The sequence below is a fragment of the Mytilus edulis genome, unplaced genomic scaffold (genome assembly GCF_963676685.1).
Source record: "Mytilus edulis unplaced genomic scaffold, xbMytEdul2.2 SCAFFOLD_340, whole genome shotgun sequence".
In the NCBI taxonomy this organism is placed as follows: Eukaryota; Metazoa; Mollusca; class Bivalvia; order Mytilida; family Mytilidae; genus Mytilus; species Mytilus edulis.
This window is the reverse complement of record NW_027268530.1, coordinates 6034-33252: the sequence shown is the minus strand read 5'-3', so window position 1 is coordinate 33252 and position 27219 is coordinate 6034. Positions and strand designations below refer to the sequence as shown.

Sequence of the window (27219 nt, the reverse complement as noted above, 5' to 3'; positions counted from 1 at the left end):
CGATCCAAATGTAACGAAGAACCAGGGTCTGGTCCTGAACAAATTTCACCCTTTGTTTTTTTTCTACCTATTACGGTTACGGTGTTGGAACGATAACAAGGTTTTTGGGTTTCGGAGGGATTACTCCGAACCGACAAAATATTTCGACTCACAGGGTGAGTTCCGGATAGGTATTCATGACACCGATACAAAGTGTGAACATGAAAGCGACACGTCTTACGGTTACGGAGGCTAACTTCGTCAAAGTTTGGCGGAACAAAAAGAATAATAATAATAATAATCAGAAGAAATACAGTAAGGTCTTTCCCTTTAGTAAAAGGAAAGACCTTAATTAAACTGTCAATTGTTCTTGAACAATTGAGAGGTCTTTCCTTTTGTAATGTAAAATACATGTTCCAATAGACGTAGATTCTATTGAAAAGGTCAAGGTCAACCTTAAAAAGCTCGAAAACACACTAAAAATCCTTTATATAAGGTTAAAAACACTAAATTCGCTATCTGGGTATACATTTACAATTAATTCTCCATAGGCCGTAATGGTAACGTTTTCCTCCGTTGCTCAGTCCATATCGTTTACTTGAACATGTATGATGGCTCATATCGAAGCTGATACATTTATACATGTCTGGTTAAATTTTCGGGGTGGCAAGTGAGATTACTTTTTTCGCAAATTGATGGACCCCGGAAGATGGTGAAAAATGTTAGTCTCCTCATGAAAAAATCCCAAAATTCTGATCATAAAATTCAATGAAAAAATTGTCCTTTCTAATAATTTATTTCAGGTCAAATCTACATCTTTCTTTTCTCATCACACCAGCTCTATAAAACAGTTCTTATTGTTCATTTATGTCCATTTTTAAAATCACAGCATCCACAATTGTATGGCGGACTAATATTTTTTTTAATTACGTCATCTGAGTTCCTCATCTCAAGGTCTATTAGGGATCCTGACCCAATATGAAATTCATACTTCTGATTTTTCCAAATACTTTTATGTGATCTTCATCGGTATAACATTCTGAATAAATCTGTGTATTTTTGTCCATTTCTGAAAAAAAATAAAGTTGTTTTAGCACTATAAGGCTATGACACTTTCGTCGCTATATTCATTTATTTTGAATACAATGTGTTTGTATAATTAATTTCTTCCAGAATACCTTCACTAGTCAAAACAAGGACAAAACTTCTGATTATAACCTTTAATTACAATACACAGACCCTGTTAAAGCATTCTATAAAATTTTCTTGTGCCTTAAAGTGCATTTTGACAGAGAAATTATGCAAAAATGAAGATTTTATAAAAAAACCAACACCAAAATAATTATTCTTACTAGTGGAAATCTGGTATTTAAAACTGTGGAAAGCACTCTTAACTACTTGGAAAGTCATCTTTATCATATAATTAGAGTGCAATATAGTGCAAATTTTCAAAACTTGTGCTTTCACATAATTCTATTTGAGAAAAAATGTTTTTAACATGTATTTCAGTGAAAACCTTTTATTAGTGAGAAATCCACATGAGGTTTTAAAGGAAACATTGTGACATCACATGTATTATGGCGTCATTAAATAACGACCGATCAAAATAGAGCTAAATATAGTTTGCAGTGTTACGTGAGAAACAGTTGCCGCAAGATTTAACTCGAAATATTGAGTCGAAACGATCTGTAACTAAGCCTTTTCATTTAATACCAAGACCATAGCAACAGTTTTCATATTTGCATATTTTTAACATACCGACTGTAATTTCAATTGCATAAATACCATAAATAAACAATTTAGAGCTTGCCTAATAAAGCAAAATGCTTACCAGTTATTCAGGACTTTTTAAAACCTCTAGTTTGCCATCTCAGGTTAAAAAGTAATGATATGTCTGGAACTGAAATAAGACAAAAAAATTACTCAGGCTGTGTTATCATTTGATTTAAATACATAAGTACTATTGAGAGAGAAAAATCTAATTCTTGAAAGTTTAATCACAAAGAAAGACAAATGCTTCTCCCTTGTGGCTTAGTCACCTTCATTTAAACCTTTTATTTTAGAAGCAATGGGTAGTAGCTAACTAGCTTAATAGTTGAATAGGTGCAGAAATATTGTTTTCAAAAAGGTTTGACCCTCCCCCTTTTTCACTGAGAAATGACAATATCTATTGTTTTGCTCAAGCGCATTAAAAATATTAGTTCATGATTTTCTTAAAACATGTACATGTTTTTTCTGTTTTTTTGCATATGATATCTACTGACCAGGGGTCAAATCATTGGATAAAAGCACATGCGATGATGTATCTCACTTTACTCGTATGAAGTGTGTTATCTCCCTTGATTATCAGGTATTCCTGTAGACCGAAGTGATAATTACATAACAAAGACTATATTGTGTCATGTTTACTTACAATTTAATAATATTTAAAAGTTGTTTCTTGCCTTTTTCAATATAGTAAACAAATTCCTTTCGGATCTCTCGGAAGTAAACAAAGTGATGATTGTGCCTAAAAAAAGTGTTCAGCCCCGTGCCAGTAATGCATTTTAAAAGCAAAGTTTCATTGAGTTTTTGCTGATCTTTATCAATAATATTTATCTTAAACCATTTATAATAACTAGGTATAAATAAAAAAACTACTAACCATCATTTTCGGTGGTGTACAAGGTGAAATCATCCATAAATCAGCCTGAAAACTTCCGGAATGAAGCTTCTAATTTGGGTATACATTTACAATTAATTCTCCATAGGCCGTAATGGTAACGTTTTCCTCCGTTGCTCAGTCCATATCGTTTACTTGAACATGTATGATGGCTCATATCGAAGCTGATACATTTATACATGTCTGGTTAAATTTTCGGGGTGGCAAGTGAGATTACTTTTTTCGCAAATTGATGGACCCCGGAAGATGGTGAAAAATGTTAGTCTCCTCATGAAAAAATCCCAAAATTCTGATCATAAAATTCAATGAAAAAATTGTCCTTTCTAATAATTTATTTCAGGTCAAATCTACATCTTTCTTTTCTCATCACACCAGCTCTATAAAACAGTTCTTATTGTTCATTTATGTCCATTTTTAAAATCACAGCATCCACAATTGTATGGCGGACTAATATTTTTTTTAATTACGTCATCTGAGTTCCTCATCTCAAGGTCTATTAGGGATCCTGACCCAATATGAAATTCATACTTCTGATTTTTCCAAATACTTTTATGTGATCTTCATCGGTATAACATTCTGAATAAATCTGTGTATTTTTGTCCATTTCTGAAAAAAAATAAAGTTGTTTTAGCACTATAAGGCTATGACACTTTCGTCGCTATATTCATTTATTTTGAATACAATGTGTTTGTATAATTAATTTCTTCCAGAATACCTTCACTAGTCAAAACAAGGACAAAACTTCTGATTATAACCTTTAATTACAATACACAGACCCTGTTAAAGCATTCTATAAAATTTTCTTGTGCCTTAAAGTGCATTTTGACAGAGAAATTATGCAAAAATGAAGATTTTATAAAAAAACCAACACCAAAATAATTATTCTTACTAGTGGAAATCTGGTATTTAAAACTGTGGAAAGCACTCTTAACTACTTGGAAAGTCATCTTTATCATATAATTAGAGTGCAATATAGTGCAAATTTTCAAAACTTGTGCTTTCACATAATTCTATTTGAGAAAAAATGTTTTTAACATGTATTTCAGTGAAAACCTTTTATTAGTGAGAAATCCACATGAGGTTTTAAAGGAAACATTGTGACATCACATGTATTATGGCGTCATTAAATAACGACCGATCAAAATAGAGCTAAATATAGTTTGCAGTGTTACGTGAGAAACAGTTGCCGCAAGATTTAACTCGAAATATTGAGTCGAAACGATCTGTAACTAAGCCTTTTCATTTAATACCAAGACCATAGCAACAGTTTTCATATTTGCATATTTTTAACATACCGACTGTAATTTCAATTGCATAAATACCATAAATAAACAATTTAGAGCTTGCCTAATAAAGCAAAATGCTTACCAGTTATTCAGGACTTTTTAAAACCTCTAGTTTGCCATCTCAGGTTAAAAAGTAATGATATGTCTGGAACTGAAATAAGACAAAAAAATTACTCAGGCTGTGTTATCATTTGATTTAAATACATAAGTACTATTGAGAGAGAAAAATCTAATTCTTGAAAGTTTAATCACAAAGAAAGACAAATGCTTCTCCCTTGTGGCTTAGTCACCTTCATTTAAACCTTTTATTTTAGAAGCAATGGGTAGTAGCTAACTAGCTTAATAGTTGAATAGGTGCAGAAATATTGTTTTCAAAAAGGTTTGACCCTCCCCCTTTTTCACTGAGAAATGACAATATCTATTGTTTTGCTCAAGCGCATTAAAAATATTAGTTCATGATTTTCTTAAAACATGTACATGTTTTTTCTGTTTTTTTGCATATGATATCTACTGACCAGGGGTCAAATCATTGGATAAAAGCACATGCGATGATGTATCTCACTTTACTCGTATGAAGTGTGTTATCTCCCTTGATTATCAGGTATTCCTGTAGACCGAAGTGATAATTACATAACAAAGACTATATTGTGTCATGTTTACTTACAATTTAATAATATTTAAAAGTTGTTTCTTGCCTTTTTCAATATAGTAAACAAATTCCTTTCGGATCTCTCGGAAGTAAACAAAGTGATGATTGTGCCTAAAAAAAGTGTTCAGCCCCGTGCCAGTAATGCATTTTAAAAGCAAAGTTTCATTGAGTTTTTGCTGATCTTTATCAATAATATTTATCTTAAACCATTTATAATAACTAGGTATAAATAAAAAAACTACTAACCATCATTTTCGGTGGTGTACAAGGTGAAATCATCCATAAATCAGCCTGAAAACTTCCGGAATGAAGCTTCTAATTTGGGTATACATTTACAATTAATTCTCCATAGGCCGTAATGGTAACGTTTTCCTCCGTTGCTCAGTCCATATCGTTTACTTGAACATGTATGATGGCTCATATCGAAGCTGATACATTTATACATGTCTGGTTAAATTTTCGGGGTGGCAAGTGAGATTACTTTTTTCGCAAATTGATGGACCCCGGAAGATGGTGAAAAATGTTAGTCTCCTCATGAAAAAATCCCAAAATTCTGATCATAAAATTCAATGAAAAAATTGTCCTTTCTAATAATTTATTTCAGGTCAAATCTACATCTTTCTTTTCTCATCACACCAGCTCTATAAAACAGTTCTTATTGTTCATTTATGTCCATTTTTAAAATCACAGCATCCACAATTGTATGGCGGACTAATATTTTTTTTAATTACGTCATCTGAGTTCCTCATCTCAAGGTCTATTAGGGATCCTGACCCAATATGAAATTCATACTTCTGATTTTTCCAAATACTTTTATGTGATCTTCATCGGTATAACATTCTGAATAAATCTGTGTATTTTTGTCCATTTCTGAAAAAAAATAAAGTTGTTTTAGCACTATAAGGCTATGACACTTTCGTCGCTATATTCATTTATTTTGAATACAATGTGTTTGTATAATTAATTTCTTCCAGAATACCTTCACTAGTCAAAACAAGGACAAAACTTCTGATTATAACCTTTAATTACAATACACAGACCCTGTTAAAGCATTCTATAAAATTTTCTTGTGCCTTAAAGTGCATTTTGACAGAGAAATTATGCAAAAATGAAGATTTTATAAAAAAACCAACACCAAAATAATTATTCTTACTAGTGGAAATCTGGTATTTAAAACTGTGGAAAGCACTCTTAACTACTTGGAAAGTCATCTTTATCATATAATTAGAGTGCAATATAGTGCAAATTTTCAAAACTTGTGCTTTCACATAATTCTATTTGAGAAAAAATGTTTTTAACATGTATTTCAGTGAAAACCTTTTATTAGTGAGAAATCCACATGAGGTTTTAAAGGAAACATTGTGACATCACATGTATTATGGCGTCATTAAATAACGACCGATCAAAATAGAGCTAAATATAGTTTGCAGTGTTACGTGAGAAACAGTTGCCGCAAGATTTAACTCGAAATATTGAGTCGAAACGATCTGTAACTAAGCCTTTTCATTTAATACCAAGACCATAGCAACAGTTTTCATATTTGCATATTTTTAACATACCGACTGTAATTTCAATTGCATAAATACCATAAATAAACAATTTAGAGCTTGCCTAATAAAGCAAAATGCTTACCAGTTATTCAGGACTTTTTAAAACCTCTAGTTTGCCATCTCAGGTTAAAAAGTAATGATATGTCTGGAACTGAAATAAGACAAAAAAATTACTCAGGCTGTGTTATCATTTGATTTAAATACATAAGTACTATTGAGAGAGAAAAATCTAATTCTTGAAAGTTTAATCACAAAGAAAGACAAATGCTTCTCCCTTGTGGCTTAGTCACCTTCATTTAAACCTTTTATTTTAGAAGCAATGGGTAGTAGCTAACTAGCTTAATAGTTGAATAGGTGCAGAAATATTGTTTTCAAAAAGGTTTGACCCTCCCCCTTTTTCACTGAGAAATGACAATATCTATTGTTTTGCTCAAGCGCATTAAAAATATTAGTTCATGATTTTCTTAAAACATGTACATGTTTTTTCTGTTTTTTTGCATATGATATCTACTGACCAGGGGTCAAATCATTGGATAAAAGCACATGCGATGATGTATCTCACTTTACTCGTATGAAGTGTGTTATCTCCCTTGATTATCAGGTATTCCTGTAGACCGAAGTGATAATTACATAACAAAGACTATATTGTGTCATGTTTACTTACAATTTAATAATATTTAAAAGTTGTTTCTTGCCTTTTTCAATATAGTAAACAAATTCCTTTCGGATCTCTCGGAAGTAAACAAAGTGATGATTGTGCCTAAAAAAAGTGTTCAGCCCCGTGCCAGTAATGCATTTTAAAAGCAAAGTTTCATTGAGTTTTTGCTGATCTTTATCAATAATATTTATCTTAAACCATTTATAATAACTAGGTATAAATAAAAAAACTACTAACCATCATTTTCGGTGGTGTACAAGGTGAAATCATCCATAAATCAGCCTGAAAACTTCCGGAATGAAGCTTCTAATTTGGGTATACATTTACAATTAATTCTCCATAGGCCGTAATGGTAACGTTTTCCTCCGTTGCTCAGTCCATATCGTTTACTTGAACATGTATGATGGCTCATATCGAAGCTGATACATTTATACATGTCTGGTTAAATTTTCGGGGTGGCAAGTGAGATTACTTTTTTCGCAAATTGATGGACCCCGGAAGATGGTGAAAAATGTTAGTCTCCTCATGAAAAAATCCCAAAATTCTGATCATAAAATTCAATGAAAAAATTGTCCTTTCTAATAATTTATTTCAGGTCAAATCTACATCTTTCTTTTCTCATCACACCAGCTCTATAAAACAGTTCTTATTGTTCATTTATGTCCATTTTTAAAATCACAGCATCCACAATTGTATGGCGGACTAATATTTTTTTTAATTACGTCATCTGAGTTCCTCATCTCAAGGTCTATTAGGGATCCTGACCCAATATGAAATTCATACTTCTGATTTTTCCAAATACTTTTATGTGATCTTCATCGGTATAACATTCTGAATAAATCTGTGTATTTTTGTCCATTTCTGAAAAAAAATAAAGTTGTTTTAGCACTATAAGGCTATGACACTTTCGTCGCTATATTCATTTATTTTGAATACAATGTGTTTGTATAATTAATTTCTTCCAGAATACCTTCACTAGTCAAAACAAGGACAAAACTTCTGATTATAACCTTTAATTACAATACACAGACCCTGTTAAAGCATTCTATAAAATTTTCTTGTGCCTTAAAGTGCATTTTGACAGAGAAATTATGCAAAAATGAAGATTTTATAAAAAAACCAACACCAAAATAATTATTCTTACTAGTGGAAATCTGGTATTTAAAACTGTGGAAAGCACTCTTAACTACTTGGAAAGTCATCTTTATCATATAATTAGAGTGCAATATAGTGCAAATTTTCAAAACTTGTGCTTTCACATAATTCTATTTGAGAAAAAATGTTTTTAACATGTATTTCAGTGAAAACCTTTTATTAGTGAGAAATCCACATGAGGTTTTAAAGGAAACATTGTGACATCACATGTATTATGGCGTCATTAAATAACGACCGATCAAAATAGAGCTAAATATAGTTTGCAGTGTTACGTGAGAAACAGTTGCCGCAAGATTTAACTCGAAATATTGAGTCGAAACGATCTGTAACTAAGCCTTTTCATTTAATACCAAGACCATAGCAACAGTTTTCATATTTGCATATTTTTAACATACCGACTGTAATTTCAATTGCATAAATACCATAAATAAACAATTTAGAGCTTGCCTAATAAAGCAAAATGCTTACCAGTTATTCAGGACTTTTTAAAACCTCTAGTTTGCCATCTCAGGTTAAAAAGTAATGATATGTCTGGAACTGAAATAAGACAAAAAAATTACTCAGGCTGTGTTATCATTTGATTTAAATACATAAGTACTATTGAGAGAGAAAAATCTAATTCTTGAAAGTTTAATCACAAAGAAAGACAAATGCTTCTCCCTTGTGGCTTAGTCACCTTCATTTAAACCTTTTATTTTAGAAGCAATGGGTAGTAGCTAACTAGCTTAATAGTTGAATAGGTGCAGAAATATTGTTTTCAAAAAGGTTTGACCCTCCCCCTTTTTCACTGAGAAATGACAATATCTATTGTTTTGCTCAAGCGCATTAAAAATATTAGTTCATGATTTTCTTAAAACATGTACATGTTTTTTCTGTTTTTTTGCATATGATATCTACTGACCAGGGGTCAAATCATTGGATAAAAGCACATGCGATGATGTATCTCACTTTACTCGTATGAAGTGTGTTATCTCCCTTGATTATCAGGTATTCCTGTAGACCGAAGTGATAATTACATAACAAAGACTATATTGTGTCATGTTTACTTACAATTTAATAATATTTAAAAGTTGTTTCTTGCCTTTTTCAATATAGTAAACAAATTCCTTTCGGATCTCTCGGAAGTAAACAAAGTGATGATTGTGCCTAAAAAAAGTGTTCAGCCCCGTGCCAGTAATGCATTTTAAAAGCAAAGTTTCATTGAGTTTTTGCTGATCTTTATCAATAATATTTATCTTAAACCATTTATAATAACTAGGTATAAATAAAAAAACTACTAACCATCATTTTCGGTGGTGTACAAGGTGAAATCATCCATAAATCAGCCTGAAAACTTCCGGAATGAAGCTTCTAATTTGGGTATACATTTACAATTAATTCTCCATAGGCCGTAATGGTAACGTTTTCCTCCGTTGCTCAGTCCATATCGTTTACTTGAACATGTATGATGGCTCATATCGAAGCTGATACATTTATACATGTCTGGTTAAATTTTCGGGGTGGCAAGTGAGATTACTTTTTTCGCAAATTGATGGACCCCGGAAGATGGTGAAAAATGTTAGTCTCCTCATGAAAAAATCCCAAAATTCTGATCATAAAATTCAATGAAAAAATTGTCCTTTCTAATAATTTATTTCAGGTCAAATCTACATCTTTCTTTTCTCATCACACCAGCTCTATAAAACAGTTCTTATTGTTCATTTATGTCCATTTTTAAAATCACAGCATCCACAATTGTATGGCGGACTAATATTTTTTTTAATTACGTCATCTGAGTTCCTCATCTCAAGGTCTATTAGGGATCCTGACCCAATATGAAATTCATACTTCTGATTTTTCCAAATACTTTTATGTGATCTTCATCGGTATAACATTCTGAATAAATCTGTGTATTTTTGTCCATTTCTGAAAAAAAATAAAGTTGTTTTAGCACTATAAGGCTATGACACTTTCGTCGCTATATTCATTTATTTTGAATACAATGTGTTTGTATAATTAATTTCTTCCAGAATACCTTCACTAGTCAAAACAAGGACAAAACTTCTGATTATAACCTTTAATTACAATACACAGACCCTGTTAAAGCATTCTATAAAATTTTCTTGTGCCTTAAAGTGCATTTTGACAGAGAAATTATGCAAAAATGAAGATTTTATAAAAAAACCAACACCAAAATAATTATTCTTACTAGTGGAAATCTGGTATTTAAAACTGTGGAAAGCACTCTTAACTACTTGGAAAGTCATCTTTATCATATAATTAGAGTGCAATATAGTGCAAATTTTCAAAACTTGTGCTTTCACATAATTCTATTTGAGAAAAAATGTTTTTAACATGTATTTCAGTGAAAACCTTTTATTAGTGAGAAATCCACATGAGGTTTTAAAGGAAACATTGTGACATCACATGTATTATGGCGTCATTAAATAACGACCGATCAAAATAGAGCTAAATATAGTTTGCAGTGTTACGTGAGAAACAGTTGCCGCAAGATTTAACTCGAAATATTGAGTCGAAACGATCTGTAACTAAGCCTTTTCATTTAATACCAAGACCATAGCAACAGTTTTCATATTTGCATATTTTTAACATACCGACTGTAATTTCAATTGCATAAATACCATAAATAAACAATTTAGAGCTTGCCTAATAAAGCAAAATGCTTACCAGTTATTCAGGACTTTTTAAAACCTCTAGTTTGCCATCTCAGGTTAAAAAGTAATGATATGTCTGGAACTGAAATAAGACAAAAAAATTACTCAGGCTGTGTTATCATTTGATTTAAATACATAAGTACTATTGAGAGAGAAAAATCTAATTCTTGAAAGTTTAATCACAAAGAAAGACAAATGCTTCTCCCTTGTGGCTTAGTCACCTTCATTTAAACCTTTTATTTTAGAAGCAATGGGTAGTAGCTAACTAGCTTAATAGTTGAATAGGTGCAGAAATATTGTTTTCAAAAAGGTTTGACCCTCCCCCTTTTTCACTGAGAAATGACAATATCTATTGTTTTGCTCAAGCGCATTAAAAATATTAGTTCATGATTTTCTTAAAACATGTACATGTTTTTTCTGTTTTTTTGCATATGATATCTACTGACCAGGGGTCAAATCATTGGATAAAAGCACATGCGATGATGTATCTCACTTTACTCGTATGAAGTGTGTTATCTCCCTTGATTATCAGGTATTCCTGTAGACCGAAGTGATAATTACATAACAAAGACTATATTGTGTCATGTTTACTTACAATTTAATAATATTTAAAAGTTGTTTCTTGCCTTTTTCAATATAGTAAACAAATTCCTTTCGGATCTCTCGGAAGTAAACAAAGTGATGATTGTGCCTAAAAAAAGTGTTCAGCCCCGTGCCAGTAATGCATTTTAAAAGCAAAGTTTCATTGAGTTTTTGCTGATCTTTATCAATAATATTTATCTTAAACCATTTATAATAACTAGGTATAAATAAAAAAACTACTAACCATCATTTTCGGTGGTGTACAAGGTGAAATCATCCATAAATCAGCCTGAAAACTTCCGGAATGAAGCTTCTAATTTGGGTATACATTTACAATTAATTCTCCATAGGCCGTAATGGTAACGTTTTCCTCCGTTGCTCAGTCCATATCGTTTACTTGAACATGTATGATGGCTCATATCGAAGCTGATACATTTATACATGTCTGGTTAAATTTTCGGGGTGGCAAGTGAGATTACTTTTTTCGCAAATTGATGGACCCCGGAAGATGGTGAAAAATGTTAGTCTCCTCATGAAAAAATCCCAAAATTCTGATCATAAAATTCAATGAAAAAATTGTCCTTTCTAATAATTTATTTCAGGTCAAATCTACATCTTTCTTTTCTCATCACACCAGCTCTATAAAACAGTTCTTATTGTTCATTTATGTCCATTTTTAAAATCACAGCATCCACAATTGTATGGCGGACTAATATTTTTTTTAATTACGTCATCTGAGTTCCTCATCTCAAGGTCTATTAGGGATCCTGACCCAATATGAAATTCATACTTCTGATTTTTCCAAATACTTTTATGTGATCTTCATCGGTATAACATTCTGAATAAATCTGTGTATTTTTGTCCATTTCTGAAAAAAAATAAAGTTGTTTTAGCACTATAAGGCTATGACACTTTCGTCGCTATATTCATTTATTTTGAATACAATGTGTTTGTATAATTAATTTCTTCCAGAATACCTTCACTAGTCAAAACAAGGACAAAACTTCTGATTATAACCTTTAATTACAATACACAGACCCTGTTAAAGCATTCTATAAAATTTTCTTGTGCCTTAAAGTGCATTTTGACAGAGAAATTATGCAAAAATGAAGATTTTATAAAAAAACCAACACCAAAATAATTATTCTTACTAGTGGAAATCTGGTATTTAAAACTGTGGAAAGCACTCTTAACTACTTGGAAAGTCATCTTTATCATATAATTAGAGTGCAATATAGTGCAAATTTTCAAAACTTGTGCTTTCACATAATTCTATTTGAGAAAAAATGTTTTTAACATGTATTTCAGTGAAAACCTTTTATTAGTGAGAAATCCACATGAGGTTTTAAAGGAAACATTGTGACATCACATGTATTATGGCGTCATTAAATAACGACCGATCAAAATAGAGCTAAATATAGTTTGCAGTGTTATGTGAGAAACAGTTGCCGCAAGATTTAACTCGAAATATTGAGTCGAAACGATCTGTAACTAAGCCTTTTCATTTAATACCAAGACCATAGCAACAGTTTTCATATTTGCATATTTTTAACATACCGACTGTAATTTCAATTGCATAAATACCATAAATAAACAATTTAGAGCTTGCCTAATAAAGCAAAATGCTTACCAGTTATTCAGGACTTTTTAAAACCTCTAGTTTGCCATCTCAGGTTAAAAAGTAATGATATGTCTGGAACTGAAATAAGACAAAAAAATTACTCAGGCTGTGTTATCATTTGATTTAAATACATAAGTACTATTGAGAGAGAAAAATCTAATTCTTGAAAGTTTAATCACAAAGAAAGACAAATGCTTCTCCCTTGTGGCTTAGTCACCTTCATTTAAACCTTTTATTTTAGAAGCAATGGGTAGTAGCTAACTAGCTTAATAGTTGAATAGGTGCAGAAATATTGTTTTCAAAAAGGTTTGACCCTCCCCCTTTTTCACTGAGAAATGACAATATCTATTGTTTTGCTCAAGCGCATTAAAAATATTAGTTCATGATTTTCTTAAAACATGTACATGTTTTTTCTGTTTTTTTGCATATGATATCTACTGACCAGGGGTCAAATCATTGGATAAAAGCACATGCGATGATGTATCTCACTTTACTCGTATGAAGTGTGTTATCTCCCTTGATTATCAGGTATTCCTGTAGACCGAAGTGATAATTACATAACAAAGACTATATTGTGTCATGTTTACTTACAATTTAATAATATTTAAAAGTTGTTTCTTGCCTTTTTCAATATAGTAAACAAATTCCTTTCGGATCTCTCGGAAGTAAACAAAGTGATGATTGTGCCTAAAAAAAGTGTTCAGCCCCGTGCCAGTAATGCATTTTAAAAGCAAAGTTTCATTGAGTTTTTGCTGATCTTTATCAATAATATTTATCTTAAACCATTTATAATAACTAGGTATAAATAAAAAAACTACTAACCATCATTTTCGGTGGTGTACAAGGTGAAATCATCCATAAATCAGCCTGAAAACTTCCGGAATGAAGCTTCTAATTTGAAATTCATACTTCTGATTTTTCCAAATACTTTTATGTGATCTTCATCGGTATAACATTCTGAATAAATCTGTGTATTTTTGTCCATTTCTGAAAAAAAATAAAGTTGTTTTAGCACTATAAGGCTATGACACTTTCGTCGCTATATTCATTTATTTTGAATACAATGTGTTTGTATAATTAATTTCTTCCAGAATACCTTCACTAGTCAAAACAAGGACAAAACTTCTGATTATAACCTTTAATTACAATACACAGACCCTGTTAAAGCATTCTATAAAATTTTCTTGTGCCTTAAAGTGCATTTTGACAGAGAAATTATGCAAAAATGAAGATTTTATAAAAAAACCAACACCAAAATAATTATTCTTACTAGTGGAAATCTGGTATTTAAAACTGTGGAAAGCACTCTTAACTACTTGGAAAGTCATCTTTATCATATAATTAGAGTGCAATATAGTGCAAATTTTCAAAACTTGTGCTTTCACATAATTCTATTTGAGAAAAAATGTTTTTAACATGTATTTCAGTGAAAACCTTTTATTAGTGAGAAATCCACATGAGGTTTTAAAGGAAACATTGTGACATCACATGTATTATGGCGTCATTAAATAACGACCGATCAAAATAGAGCTAAATATAGTTTGCAGTGTTACGTGAGAAACAGTTGCCGCAAGATTTAACTCGAAATATTGAGTCGAAACGATCTGTAACTAAGCCTTTTCATTTAATACCAAGACCATAGCAACAGTTTTCATATTTGCATATTTTTAACATACCGACTGTAATTTCAATTGCATAAATACCATAAATAAACAATTTAGAGCTTGCCTAATAAAGCAAAATGCTTACCAGTTATTCAGGACTTTTTAAAACCTCTAGTTTGCCATCTCAGGTTAAAAAGTAATGATATGTCTGGAACTGAAATAAGACAAAAAAATTACTCAGGCTGTGTTATCATTTGATTTAAATACATAAGTACTATTGAGAGAGAAAAATCTAATTCTTGAAAGTTTAATCACAAAGAAAGACAAATGCTTCTCCCTTGTGGCTTAGTCACCTTCATTTAAACCTTTTATTTTAGAAGCAATGGGTAGTAGCTAACTAGCTTAATAGTTGAATAGGTGCAGAAATATTGTTTTCAAAAAGGTTTGACCCTCCCCCTTTTTCACTGAGAAATGACAATATCTATTGTTTTGCTCAAGCGCATTAAAAATATTAGTTCATGATTTTCTTAAAACATGTACATGTTTTTTCTGTTTTTTTGCATATGATATCTACTGACCAGGGGTCAAATCATTGGATAAAAGCACATGCGATGATGTATCTCACTTTACTCGTATGAAGTGTGTTATCTCCCTTGATTATCAGGTATTCCTGTAGACCGAAGTGATAATTACATAACAAAGACTATATTGTGTCATGTTTACTTACAATTTAATAATATTTAAAAGTTGTTTCTTGCCTTTTTCAATATAGTAAACAAATTCCTTTCGGATCTCTCGGAAGTAAACAAAGTGATGATTGTGCCTAAAAAAAGTGTTCAGCCCCGTGCCAGTAATGCATTTTAAAAGCAAAGTTTCATTGAGTTTTTGCTGATCTTTATCAATAATATTTATCTTAAACCATTTATAATAACTAGGTATAAATAAAAAAACTACTAACCATCATTTTCGGTGGTGTACAAGGTGAAATCATCCATAAATCAGCCTGAAAACTTCCGGAATGAAGCTTCTAATTTGGGTATACATTTACAATTAATTCTCCATAGGCCGTAATGGTAACGTTTTCCTCCGTTGCTCAGTCCATATCGTTTACTTGAACATGTATGATGGCTCATATCGAAGCTGATACATTTATACATGTCTGGTTAAATTTTCGGGGTGGCAAGTGAGATTACTTTTTTCGCAAATTGATGGACCCCGGAAGATGGTGAAAAATGTTAGTCTCCTCATGAAAAAATCCCAAAATTCTGATCATAAAATTCAATGAAAAAATTGTCCTTTCTAATAATTTATTTCAGGTCAAATCTACATCTTTCTTTTCTCATCACACCAGCTCTATAAAACAGTTCTTATTGTTCATTTATGTCCATTTTTAAAATCACAGCATCCACAATTGTATGGCGGACTAATATTTTTTTTAATTACGTCATCTGAGTTCCTCATCTCAAGGTCTATTAGGGATCCTGACCCAATATGAAATTCATACTTCTGATTTTTCCAAATACTTTTATGTGATCTTCATCGGTATAACATTCTGAATAAATCTGTGTATTTTTGTCCATTTCTGAAAAAAAATAAAGTTGTTTTAGCACTATAAGGCTATGACACTTTCGTCGCTATATTCATTTATTTTGAATACAATGTGTTTGTATAATTAATTTCTTCCAGAATACCTTCACTAGTCAAAACAAGGACAAAACTTCTGATTATAACCTTTAATTACAATACACAGACCCTGTTAAAGCATTCTATAAAATTTTCTTGTGCCTTAAAGTGCATTTTGACAGAGAAATTATGCAAAAATGAAGATTTTATAAAAAAACCAACACCAAAATAATTATTCTTACTAGTGGAAATCTGGTATTTAAAACTGTGGAAAGCACTCTTAACTACTTGGAAAGTCATCTTTATCATATAATTAGAGTGCAATATAGTGCAAATTTTCAAAACTTGTGCTTTCACATAATTCTATTTGAGAAAAAATGTTTTTAACATGTATTTCAGTGAAAACCTTTTATTAGTGAGAAATCCACATGAGGTTTTAAAGGAAACATTGTGACATCACATGTATTATGGCGTCATTAAATAACGACCGATCAAAATAGAGCTAAATATAGTTTGCAGTGTTACGTGAGAAACAGTTGCCGCAAGATTTAACTCGAAATATTGAGTCGAAACGATCTGTAACTAAGCCTTTTCATTTAATACCAAGACCATAGCAACAGTTTTCATATTTGCATATTTTTAACATACCGACTGTAATTTCAATTGCATAAATACCATAAATAAACAATTTAGAGCTTGCCTAATAAAGCAAAATGCTTACCAGTTATTCAGGACTTTTTAAAACCTCTAGTTTGCCATCTCAGGTTAAAAAGTAATGATATGTCTGGAACTGAAATAAGACAAAAAAATTACTCAGGCTGTGTTATCATTTGATTTAAATACATAAGTACTATTGAGAGAGAAAAATCTAATTCTTGAAAGTTTAATCACAAAGAAAGACAAATGCTTCTCCCTTGTGGCTTAGTCACCTTCATTTAAACCTTTTATTTTAGAAGCAATGGGTAGTAGCTAACTAGCTTAATAGTTGAATAGGTGCAGAAATATTGTTTTCAAAAAGGTTTGACCCTCCCCCTTTTTCACTGAGAAATGACAATATCTATTGTTTTGCTCAAGCGCATTAAAAATATTAGTTCATGATTTTCTTAAAACATGTACATGTTTTTTCTGTTTTTTTGCATATGATATCTACTGACCAGGGGTCAAATCATTGGATAAAAGCACATGCGATGATGTATCTCACTTTACTCGTATGAAGTGTGTTATCTCCCTTGATTATCAGGTATTCCTGTAGACCGAAGTGATAATTACATAACAAAGACTATATTGTGTCATGTTTACTTACAATTTAATAATATTTAAAAGTTGTTTCTTGCCTTTTTCAATATAGTAAACAAATTCCTTTCGGATCTCTCGGAAGTAAACAAAGTGATGATTGTGCCTAAAAAAAGTGTTCAGCCCCGTGCCAGTAATGCATTTTAAAAGCAAAGTTTCATTGAGTTTTTGCTGATCTTTATCAATAATATTTATCTTAAACCATTTATAATAACTAGGTATAAATAAAAAAACTACTAACCATCATTTTCGGTGGTGTACAAGGTGAAATCATCCATAAATCAGCCTGAAAACTTCCGGAATGAAGCTTCTAATTTGGGTATACATTTACAATTAATTCTCCATAGGCCGTAATGGTAACGTTTTCCTCCGTTGCTCAGTCCATATCGTTTACTTGAACATGTATGATGGCTCATATCGAAGCTGATACATTTATACATGTCTGGTTAAATTTTCGGGGTGGCAAGTGAGATTACTTTTTTCGCAAATTGATGGACCCCGGAAGATGGTGAAAAATGTTAGTCTCCTCATGAAAAAATCCCAAAATTCTGATCATAAAATTCAATGAAAAAATTGTCCTTTCTAATAATTTATTTCAGGTCAAATCTACATCTTTCTTTTCTCATCACACCAGCTCTATAAAACAGTTCTTATTGTTCATTTATGTCCATTTTTAAAATCACAGCATCCACAATTGTATGGCGGACTAATATTTTTTTTAATTACGTCATCTGAGTTCCTCATCTCAAGGTCTATTAGGGATCCTGACCCAATATGAAATTCATACTTCTGATTTTTCCAAATACTTTTATGTGATCTTCATCGGTATAACATTCTGAATAAATCTGTGTATTTTTGTCCATTTCTGAAAAAAAATAAAGTTGTTTTAGCACTATAAGGCTATGACACTTTCGTCGCTATATTCATTTATTTTGAATACAATGTGTTTGTATAATTAATTTCTTCCAGAATACCTTCACTAGTCAAAACAAGGACAAAACTTCTGATTATAACCTTTAATTACAATACACAGACCCTGTTAAAGCATTCTATAAAATTTTCTTGTGCCTTAAAGTGCATTTTGACAGAGAAATTATGCAAAAATGAAGATTTTATAAAAAAACCAACACCAAAATAATTATTCTTACTAGTGGAAATCTGGTATTTAAAACTGTGGAAAGCACTCTTAACTACTTGGAAAGTCATCTTTATCATATAATTAGAGTGCAATATAGTGCAAATTTTCAAAACTTGTGCTTTCACATAATTCTATTTGAGAAAAAATGTTTTTAACATGTATTTCAGTGAAAACCTTTTATTAGTGAGAAATCCACATGAGGTTTTAAAGGAAACATTGTGACATCACATGTATTATGGCGTCATTAAATAACGACCGATCAAAATAGAGCTAAATATAGTTTGCAGTGTTACGTGAGAAACAGTTGCCGCAAGATTTAACTCGAAATATTGAGTCGAAACGATCTGTAACTAAGCCTTTTCATTTAATACCAAGACCATAGCAACAGTTTTCATATTTGCATATTTTTAACATACCGACTGTAATTTCAATTGCATAAATACCATAAATAAACAATTTAGAGCTTGCCTAATAAAGCAAAATGCTTACCAGTTATTCAGGACTTTTTAAAACCTCTAGTTTGCCATCTCAGGTTAAAAAGTAATGATATGTCTGGAACTGAAATAAGACAAAAAAATTACTCAGGCTGTGTTATCATTTGATTTAAATACATAAGTACTATTGAGAGAGAAAAATCTAATTCTTGAAAGTTTAATCACAAAGAAAGACAAATGCTTCTCCCTTGTGGCTTAGTCACCTTCATTTAAACCTTTTATTTTAGAAGCAATGGGTAGTAGCTAACTAGCTTAATAGTTGAATAGGTGCAGAAATATTGTTTTCAAAAAGGTTTGACCCTCCCCCTTTTTCACTGAGAAATGACAATATCTATTGTTTTGCTCAAGCGCATTAAAAATATTAGTTCATGATTTTCTTAAAACATGTACATGTTTTTTCTGTTTTTTTGCATATGATATCTACTGACCAGGGGTCAAATCATTGGATAAAAGCACATGCGATGATGTATCTCACTTTACTCGTATGAAGTGTGTTATCTCCCTTGATTATCAGGTATTCCTGTAGACCGAAGTGATAATTACATAACAAAGACTATATTGTGTCATGTTTACTTACAATTTAATAATATTTAAAAGTTGTTTCTTGCCTTTTTCAATATAGTAAACAAATTCCTTTCGGATCTCTCGGAAGTAAACAAAGTGATGATTGTGCCTAAAAAAAGTGTTCAGCCCCGTGCCAGTAATGCATTTTAAAAGCAAAGTTTCATTGAGTTTTTGCTGATCTTTATCAATAATATTTATCTTAAACCATTTATAATAACTAGGTATAAATAAAAAAACTACTAACCATCATTTTCGGTGGTGTACAAGGTGAAATCATCCATAAATCAGCCTGAAAACTTCCGGAATGAAGCTTCTAATTTGGGTATACATTTACAATTAATTCTCCATAGGCCGTAATGGTAACGTTTTCCTCCGTTGCTCAGTCCATATCGTTTACTTGAACATGTATGATGGCTCATATTGAAGCTGATACATTTATACATGTCTGGTTAAATTTTCGGGGTGGCAAGTGAGATTACTTTTTTCGCAAATTGATGGACCCCGGAAGATGGTGAAAAATGTTAGTCTCCTCATGAAAAAATCCCAAAATTCTGATCATAAAATTCAATGAAAAAATTGTCCTTTCTAATAATTTATTTCAGGTCAAATCTACATCTTTCTTTTCTCATCACACCAGCTCTATAAAACAGTTCTTATTGTTCATTTATGTCCATTTTTAAAATCACAGCATCCACAATTGTATGGCGGACTAATATTTTTTTTAATTACGTCATCTGAGTTCCTCATCTCAAGGTCTATTAGGGATCCTGACCCAATATGAAATTCATACTTCTGATTTTTCCAAATACTTTTATGTGATCTTCATCGGTATAACATTCTGAATAAATCTGTGTATTTTTGTCCATTTCTGAAAAAAAATAATGTTGTTTTAGCACTATAAGGCTATGACACTTTCGTCGCTATATTCATTTATTTTGAATACAATGTGTTTGTATAATTAATTTCTTCCAGAATACCTTCACTAGTCAAAACAAGGACAAAACTTCTGATTATAACCTTTAATTACAATACACAGACCCTGTTAAAGCATTCTATAAAATTTTCTTGTGCCTTAAAGTGCATTTTGACAGAGAAATTATGCAAAAATGAAGATTTTATAAAAAAACCAACACCAAAATAATTATTCTTACTAGTGGAAATCTGGTATTTAAAACTGTGGAAAGCACTCTTAACTACTTGGAAAGTCATCTTTATCATATAATTAGAGTGCAATATAGTGCAAATTTTCAAAACTTGTGCTTTCACATAATTCTATTTGAGAAAAAATGTTTTTAACATGTATTTCAGTGAAAACCTTTTATTAGTGAGAAATCCACATGAGGTTTTAAAGGAAACATTGTGACATCACATGTATTATGGCGTCATTAAATAACGACCGATCAAAATAGAGCTAAATATAGTTTGCAGTGTTACGTGAGAAACAGTTGCCGCAAGATTTAACTCGAAATATTGAGTCGAAACGATCTGTAACTAAGCCTTTTCATTTAATACCAAGACCATAGCAACAGTTTTCATATTTGCATATTTTTAACATACCGACTGTAATTTCAATTGCATAAATACCATAAATAAACAATTTAGAGCTTGCCTAATAAAGCAAAATGCTTACCAGTTATTCAGGACTTTTTAAAACCTCTAGTTTGCCATCTCAGGTTAAAAAGTAATGATATGTCTGGAACTGAAATAAGACAAAAAAATTACTCAGGCTGTGTTATCATTTGATTTAAATACATAAGTACTATTGAGAGAGAAAAATCTAATTCTTGAAAGTTTAATCACAAAGAAAGACAAATGCTTCTCCCTTGTGGCTTAGTCACCTTCATTTAAACCTTTTATTTTAGAAGCAATGGGTAGTAGCTAACTAGCTTAATAGTTGAATAGGTGCAGAAATATTGTTTTCAAAAAGGTTTGACCCTCCCCCTTTTTCACTGAGAAATGACAATATCTATTGTTTTGCTCAAGCGCATTAAAAATATTAGTTCATGATTTTCTTAAAACATGTACATGTTTTTTCTGTTTTTTTGCATATGATATCTACTGACCAGGGGTCAAATCATTGGATAAAAGCACATGCGATGATGTATCTCACTTTACTCGTATGAAGTGTGTTATCTCCCTTGATTATCAGGTATTCCTGTAGACCGAAGTGATAATTACATAACAAAGACTATATTGTGTCATGTTTACTTACAATTTAATAATATTTAAAAGTTGTTTCTTGCCTTTTTCAATATAGTAAACAAATTCCTTTCGGATCTCTCGGAAGTAAACAAAGTGATGATTGTGCCTAAAAAAAGTGTTCAGCCCCGTGCCAGTAATGCATTTTAAAAGCAAAGTTTCATTGAGTTTTTGCTGATCTTTATCAATAATATTTATCTTAAACCATTTATAATAACTAGGTATAAATAAAAAAACTACTAACCATCATTTTCGGTGGTGTACAAGGTGAAATCATCCATAAATCAGCCTGAAAACTTCCGGAATGAAGCTTCTAATTTGGGTATACATTTACAATTAATTCTCCATAGGCCGTAATGGTAACGTTTTCCTCCGTTGCTCAGTCCATATCGTTTACTTGAACATGTATGATGGCTCATATCGAAGCTGATACATTTATACATGTCTGGTTAAATTTTCGGGGTGGCAAGTGAGATTACTTTTTTCGCAAATTGATGGACCCCGGAAGATGGTGAAAAATGTTAGTCTCCTCATGAAAAAATCCCAAAATTCTGATCATAAAATTCAATGAAAAAATTGTCCTTTCTAATAATTTATTTCAGGTCAAATCTACATCTTTCTTTTCTCATCACACCAGCTCTATAAAACAGTTCTTATTGTTCATTTATGTCCATTTTTAAAATCACAGCATCCACAATTGTATGGCGGACTAATATTTTTTTTAATTACGTCATCTGAGTTCCTCATCTCAAGGTCTATTAGGGATCCTGACCCAATATGAAATTCATACTTCTGATTTTTCCAAATACTTTTATGTGATCTTCATCGGTATAACATTCTGAATAAATCTGTGTATTTTTGTCCATTTCTGAAAAAAAATAAAGTTGTTTTAGCACTATAAGGCTATGACACTTTCGTCGCTATATTCATTTATTTTGAATACAATGTGTTTGTATAATTAATTTCTTCCAGAATACCTTCACTAGTCAAAACAAGGACAAAACTTCTGATTATAACCTTTAATTACAATACACAGACCCTGTTAAAGCATTCTATAAAATTTTCTTGTGCCTTAAAGTGCATTTTGACAGAGAAATTATGCAAAAATGAAGATTTTATAAAAAAACCAACACCAAAATAATTATTCTTACTAGTGGAAATCTGGTATTTAAAACTGTGGAAAGCACTCTTAACTACTTGGAAAGTCATCTTTATCATATAATTAGAGTGCAATATAGTGCAAATTTTCAAAACTTGTGCTTTCACATAATTCTATTTGAGAAAAAATGTTTTTAACATGTATTTCAGTGAAAACCTTTTATTAGTGAGAAATCCACATGAGGTTTTAAAGGAAACATTGTGACATCACATGTATTATGGCGTCATTAAATAACGACCGATCAAAATAGAGCTAAATATAGTTTGCAGTGTTACGTGAGAAACAGTTGCCGCAAGATTTAACTCGAAATATTGAGTCGAAACGATCTGTAACTAAGCCTTTTCATTTAATACCAAGACCATAGCAACAGTTTTCATATTTGCATATTTTTAACATACCGACTGTAATTTCAATTGCATAAATACCATAAATAAACAATTTAGAGCTTGCCTAATAAAGCAAAATGCTTACCAGTTATTCAGGACTTTTTAAAACCTCTAGTTTGCCATCTCAGGTTAAAAAGTAATGATATGTCTGGAACTGAAATAAGACAAAAAAATTACTCAGGCTGTGTTATCATTTGATTTAAATACATAAGTACTATTGAGAGAGAAAAATCTAATTCTTGAAAGTTTAATCACAAAGAAAGACAAATGCTTCTCCCTTGTGGCTTAGTCACCTTCATTTAAACCTTTTATTTTAGAAGCAATGGGTAGTAGCTAACTAGCTTAATAGTTGAATAGGTGCAGAAATATTGTTTTCAAAAAGGTTTGACCCTCCCCCTTTTTCACTGAGAAATGACAATATCTATTGTTTTGCTCAAGCGCATTAAAAATATTAGTTCATGATTTTCTTAAAACATGTACATGTTTTTTCTGTTTTTTTGCATATGATATCTACTGACCAGGGGTCAAATCATTGGATAAAAGCACATGCGATGATGTATCTCACTTTACTCGTATGAAGTGTGTTATCTCCCTTGATTATCAGGTATTCCTGTAGACCGAAGTGATAATTACATAACAAAGACTATATTGTGTCATGTTTACTTACAATTTAATAATATTTAAAAGTTGTTTCTTGCCTTTTTCAATATAGTAAACAAATTCCTTTCGGATCTCTCGGAAGTAAACAAAGTGATGATTGTGCCTAAAAAAAGTGTTCAGCCCCGTGCCAGTAATGCATTTTAAAAGCAAAGTTTCATTGAGTTTTTGCTGATCTTTATCAATAATATTTATCTTAAACCATTTATAATAACTAGGTATAAATAAAAAAACTACTAACCATCATTTTCGGTGGTGTACAAGGTGAAATCATCCATAAATCAGCCTGAAAACTTCCGGAATGAAGCTTCTAATTTGGGTATACATTTACAATTAATTCTCCATAGGCCGTAATGGTAACGTTTTCCTCCGTTGCTCAGTCCATATCGTTTACTTGAACATGTATGATGGCTCATATCGAAGCTGATACATTTATACATGTCTGGTTAAATTTTCGGGGTGGCAAGTGAGATTACTTTTTTCGCAAATTGATGGACCCCGGAAGATGGTGAAAAATGTTAGTCTCCTCATGAAAAAATCCCAAAATTCTGATCATAAAATTCAATGAAAAAATTGTCCTTTCTAATAATTTATTTCAGGTCAAATCTACATCTTTCTTTTCTCATCACACCAGCTCTATAAAACAGTTCTTATTGTTCATTTATGTCCATTTTTAAAATCACAGCATCCACAATTGTATGGCGGACTAATATTTTTTTTAATTACGTCATCTGAGTTCCTCATCTCAAGGTCTATTAGGGATCCTGACCCAATATGAAATTCATACTTCTGATTTTTCCAAATACTTTTATGTGATCTTCATCGGTATAACATTCTGAATAAATCTGTGTATTTTTGTCCATTTCTGAAAAAAAATAAAGTTGTTTTAGCACTATAAGGCTATGACACTTTCGTCGCTATATTCATTTATTTTGAATACAATGTGTTTGTATAATTAATTTCTTCCAGAATACCTTCACTAGTCAAAACAAGGACAAAACTTCTGATTATAACCTTTAATTACAATACACAGACCCTGTTAAAGCATTCTATAAAATTTTCTTGTGCCTTAAAGTGCATTTTGACAGAGAAATTATGCAAAAATGAAGATTTTATAAAAAAACCAACACCAAAATAATTATTCTTACTAGTGGAAATCTGGTATTTAAAACTGTGGAAAGCACTCTTAACTACTTGGAAAGTCATCTTTATCATATAATTAGAGTGCAATATAGTGCAAATTTTCAAAACTTGTGCTTTCACATAATTCTATTTGAGAAAAAATGTTTTTAACATGTATTTCAGTGAAAACCTTTTATTAGTGAGAAATCCACATGAGGTTTTAAAGGAAACATTGTGACATCACATGTATTATGGCGTCATTAAATAACGACCGATCAAAATAGAGCTAAATATAGTTTGCAGTGTTACGTGAGAAACAGTTGCCGCAAGATTTAACTCGAAATATTGAGTCGAAACGATCTGTAACTAAGCCTTTTCATTTAATACCAAGACCATAGCAACAGTTTTCATATTTGCATATTTTTAACATACCGACTGTAATTTCAATTGCATAAATACCATAAATAAACAATTTAGAGCTTGCCTAATAAAGCAAAATGCTTACCAGTTATTCAGGACTTTTTAAAACCTCTAGTTTGCCATCTCAGGTTAAAAAGTAATGATATGTCTGGAACTGAAATAAGACAAAAAAATTACTCAGGCTGTGTTATCATTTGATTTAAATACATAAGTACTATTGAGAGAGAAAAATCTAATTCTTGAAAGTTTAATCACAAAGAAAGACAAATGCTTCTCCCTTGTGGCTTAGTCACCTTCATTTAAACCTTTTATTTTAGAAGCAATGGGTAGTAGCTAACTAGCTTAATAGTTGAATAGGTGCAGAAATATTGTTTTCAAAAAGGTTTGACCCTCCCCCTTTTTCACTGAGAAATGACAATATCTATTGTTTTGCTCAAGCGCATTAAAAATATTAGTTCATGATTTTCTTAAAACATGTACATGTTTTTTCTGTTTTTTTGCATATGATATCTACTGACCAGGGGTCAAATCATTGGATAAAAGCACATGCGATGATGTATCTCACTTTACTCGTATGAAGTGTGTTATCTCCCTTGATTATCAGGTATTCCTGTAGACCGAAGTGATAATTACATAACAAAGACTATATTGTGTCATGTTTACTTACAATTTAATAATATTTAAAAGTTGTTTCTTGCCTTTTTCAATATAGTAAACAAATTCCTTTCGGATCTCTCGGAAGTAAACAAAGTGATGATTGTGCCTAAAAAAAGTGTTCAGCCCCGTGCCAGTAATGCATTTTAAAAGCAAAGTTTCATTGAGTTTTTGCTGATCTTTATCAATAATATTTATCTTAAACCATTTATAATAACTAGGTATAAATAAAAAAACTACTAACCATCATTTTCGGTGGTGTACAAGGTGAAATCATCCATAAATCAGCCTGAAAACTTCCGGAATGAAGCTTCTAATTTGGGTATACATTTACAATTAATTCTCCATAGGCCGTAATGGTAACGTTTTCCTCCGTTGCTCAGTCCATATCGTTTACTTGAACATGTATGATGGCTCATATCGAAGCTGATACATTTATACATGTCTGGTTAACATTTTCGGGGTGGCAAGTGAGATTACTTTTTTCGCAAATTGATGGACCCCGGAAGATGGTGAAAAATGTTAGTCTCCTCATGAAAAAATCCCAAAATTCTGATCATAAAATTCAATGAAAAAATTGTCCTTTCTAATAATTTATTTCAGGTCAAATCTACATCTTTCTTTTCTCATCACACCAGCTCTATAAAACAGTTCTTATTGTTCATTTATGTCCATTTTTAAAATCACAGCATCCACAATTGTATGGCGGACTAATATTTTTTTTAATTACGTCATCTGAGTTCCTCATCTCAAGGTCTATTAGGGATCCTGACCCAATATGAAATTCATACTTCTGATTTTTCCAAATACTTTTATGTGATCTTCATCGGTATAACATTCTGAATAAATCTGTGTATTTTTGTCCATTTCTGAAAAAAAATAAAGTTGTTTTAGCACTATAAGGCTATGACACTTTCGTCGCTATATTCATTTATTTTGAATACAATGTGTTTGTATAATTAATTTCTTCCAGAATACCTTCACTAGTCAAAACAAGGACAAAACTTCTGATTATAACCTTTAATTACAATACACAGACCCTGTTAAAGCATTCTATAAAATTTTCTTGTGCCTTAAAGTGCATTTTGACAGAGAAATTATGCAAAAATG

At 31.3% G+C, this 27219-nt stretch overlaps 1 long non-coding RNA gene across 1 annotated transcript; it reads right to left on the bottom strand.

Annotated features, from left to right (window-relative positions):
* Window positions 1-499: 499 nt before the first annotated feature.
* LOC139507640 (uncharacterized) lies at window positions 500-26551 on the bottom strand. Its single transcript, XR_011660784.1, has 25 exons — window positions 26354-26551; window positions 25541-25609; window positions 24155-24778; window positions 23342-23410; window positions 21956-22579; window positions 21143-21211; window positions 19757-20380; window positions 18944-19012; window positions 17558-18181; window positions 16745-16813; window positions 15359-15982; window positions 14546-14614; window positions 13619-13783; window positions 12806-12874; window positions 11420-12043; window positions 10607-10675; window positions 9221-9844; window positions 8408-8476; window positions 7022-7645; window positions 6209-6277; window positions 4823-5446; window positions 4010-4078; window positions 2624-3247; window positions 1811-1879; window positions 500-1048 (listed from the first exon to the last, which is right to left on the bottom strand). It is a non-coding gene; the product is annotated as an uncharacterized lncRNA (long non-coding RNA).
* Window positions 26552-27219: the final 668 nt, after the last annotated feature.